At 37.8% G+C, this 3,147-nt stretch overlaps 1 non-coding gene across 1 annotated transcript; it reads right to left on the bottom strand.

Moving 5' to 3' along the window:
* Window positions 1-1,357: 1,357 nt before the first annotated feature.
* LOC136143895 (U6 spliceosomal RNA) lies at window positions 1,358-1,465 on the bottom strand. The gene has a single exon (XR_010658403.1). It is a non-coding gene; the product is annotated as a U6 spliceosomal RNA (small nuclear RNA).
* Window positions 1,466-3,147: the final 1,682 nt, after the last annotated feature.

Genomic DNA, 3,147 nt, shown 5'->3' with positions numbered 1-3,147 from the left:
ACAGCATACTACATTATACTACACCACACCACACTATGCTATGATACACTGCTCTACACTACACTACACAACTTGCAGTTCTAGAGAATTTCACACTGCCTTTCATTTTGCTCACACTGCTCCCTCAACCCTCATTCCTTACCCTGCCTTCTCTGTTATCTCCTTTTCTCTTCAAGTATAGTACAAGATGTCAGGTGCCTTCCAGTCAACCTGTGACTCCCTGAAAGTTGGGGTGGGATCTTTCCTTTAGGGTCTAATAGATCTTACACTTTCCACAATAGCACTATATGACAGTGATATATTTGTCTGTCTCTTTCCTAGTCATTCTCAACTTTGGCTCCTCTTTGGTCTTTACCCCACTGATTATAATTTAATTAGTTAGCAGTGGGACCCATTAAGAATTTTGTAAAGCTTTAGGTAATTTTAACATGCATTCTGAGTTGAGAATCACTGTCTTAGGCTCTAAGTTCCTGTGATCTTGAACCTCTTCTCAACTAGCTGTATGTTTTCTCAGGGCCTGGATAAGAGTGGATTTTCCAGGTTCTGTTGCTATTTGTTGACTAAATGAGTATAGATCGAGAAAGAGCAAGTTTTGAGGGGGCGTATTTAGAGGTTCAGGAAGGGGAGGAGTTATTCCAGGCTCTGGTTGAGAACAAATATCTTTCCTTGAATACTCATCCCTGCAGAATTGGCCAAGCTTAAGATGCTGGAAGAGTGCCAACCTTACCTGGGAGATGTATAATCTTAGAATGTTTCATCTCCATTTGCACATTTCAGCCTCACTTGTCCGTCAATCACAAACATTCTATGCATGAGTGAGTCTGGAAATAGTGGGAGTTTCCTAGCCCTGTAGCTTATGGTATAATACAATAATAGAATAGACAGTTTATTTAAGTGGGAGGACAGAGGGTCATGGCTGTTAAAATTATTTTTTATGACTCTTCTCTAATCTTCAGAGTTGCATTTAGTAGAAGTCATTCCTGTTATTCAAAGGGAAGCTATTAAAGCAGCTTATGTCCCCCCACCCCGTGTACACTACAAATAAAAAATACTTACACTGATAATATTAGCTGTACTCTCAGGTGAAGGCTTTGGTTCTGAACTCATGTTTGTCTTCATTATGTCTTAAAGCATCTACCCTATCAGCTCATTTTGGCACTTTGTACACAGCAAATGCTGAAGCTCTTTCTGAATTCAGAGAGGAAAAAGATCAACTATATTCTCAGTGGACCCCAGACTTTTATTTTTCCTTTCTTCTTCTCTCTGCCAAACTGATGAACATATCCTATTTTGCTATTTAGAATTGCGTTGTTTTTTTTTTTTTTTTTGGAGGATAATTTACAGTGTTGTGTTGGTTAAAAATATGAAACACTTCTGGAATTTGCATATCGTCCTTGTCCAGGGGCCATGCTAATCTTCTTGGTTTCATTCCAGGTTTTAGTGTATGCGCTGCCGAAGTGAGCACTAGAATTGTGTTATTTTTAATGTTTTAATGACTAGAGTAAAAACCTTTACTGAGCCTCAACAAGGGCTTGAAGTGAAATACAGGCTATCTAATGGAGACAACCTTGTTCATAGTTCCTGTCTTTCTGTTGGTTTGATAACCTTCAGTGGATCCTGGGTCCTAAGGCAAAGATTAAGGACACACATTGTCATTTCAAAAAAAAGGAAGCAAAGGGAAGATAAGAATTTACAATCTTGTGGACACTGCATACAAAATTACTGTTTGCAAGAATTGATAATGGTGGAATGTTGGTGATTTCATACAATTTAACCTCATACATCACACAGCATACCTCACTAGGTTGGAGTGTGATCTTTGAAGTTCTCCATTTACTAGCATTTACCATTTACCATTTACTCCATGCACCATACTGTAACTTTGGGCTAGTCAGTTTCCCCATTTGGATGATCTTCATTGGATTATTGTGAAGATTGAAGAAAGTTAGATGACTATTGTGAAGATTTAACCTGTTTAGAAATGTGAACTGTTGAAAAATAATGTGTTTATCTAACAGATGGACACAGGGAAACTTTTGCAGATGATGGATATGTTTACTACCTGTACGGTGGTGTTGATAACATGGGTGTATGCATGTGTGCATGCTAAGTTGCTTCAGTCCTGTCTGACTGTTTCCAACCTATGGACTAGAACCTGCCAGGTTCCTCTGTCCATGGGATTCTCCAGCCAAGACTATTGGAGTGAATTGCCATGCCCTCCTTCAGGAAGCACAACCTGGATGGATACGTAAATCCAAATTCACAAGTTGTATACATTAATGAGGTGCAATTTTTTGTATATTAATTACACCTCAATAAAGATTTTAAAAAAGAATTTTAAAAAATAAATAAATTGTTTTGAAAAGTTCCTGGCACACAGGAAATTTTTAAGAATGTCAACTATTATAACTTTATTCCAGACCCCAGCAAACAGTGCCCAGTAACAATGTAGGTATTCAGTAAATATGCATCAAATGAATGAATCCACATAAAGAGCTATGCACAGAGCCTGGCTCATTGTGCTCCCTAAGTGTTAGCAACTATAATTATGTTTTCTTATAAAACCTTACAATAATCTTATGAGATAGTTACTGTTTACTTTGCTTTATTAGAAAAGGTAAACTAAGTTATAAAAACATGAAGTAAATTTCCATGGGACATACAGTAAGATCAGACAAGTTACTTTTTGCTTACTTACAAGGAATGCTTTTTAAAATCCAAGCTCTGAACCCAGAGGAAAGCCTATAGTAGCTTCCACTCACTGTGTGTGTATTGTATGTGGCTGCAAAGCTTTTAGGAACAAGAAAACTGAGACTTATACCAGTTCTTGTCAAACTTTACTGTGTATATGACCCACTGTGGGATCTTGTTAAAATGCAGAATCTGGCTGAGTAGGTCTGGGATGGAGTCTGAGATTCTGCATTTCTAAGTTCCCAAGTGATGCCAATGTTGCTGATCTGTGGACCACACTGTGAGGAGTAGTTTGCTCTCAAATCAGATTCTCCATCTTAATAGGATCACCAGATGAGTCATGTTGAGAAGTGTTTTCCCTCAACACCAAATATGTGGTGTCTCTTCCAACATCATTTCTTCAGTTATCCAGACACCAATTGAATGTCCGAAAATTTAATTCAGTTATGAAACTAT

The sequence above is a fragment of the Muntiacus reevesi genome, chromosome 10 (assembly GCF_963930625.1).
Source record: "Muntiacus reevesi chromosome 10, mMunRee1.1, whole genome shotgun sequence".
NCBI classification, from domain to species: Eukaryota; Metazoa; Chordata; class Mammalia; order Artiodactyla; family Cervidae; genus Muntiacus; species Muntiacus reevesi.
Note: the sequence above shows the minus strand (reverse complement) of the source record. Positions and strands in the feature narration are given on the sequence as shown.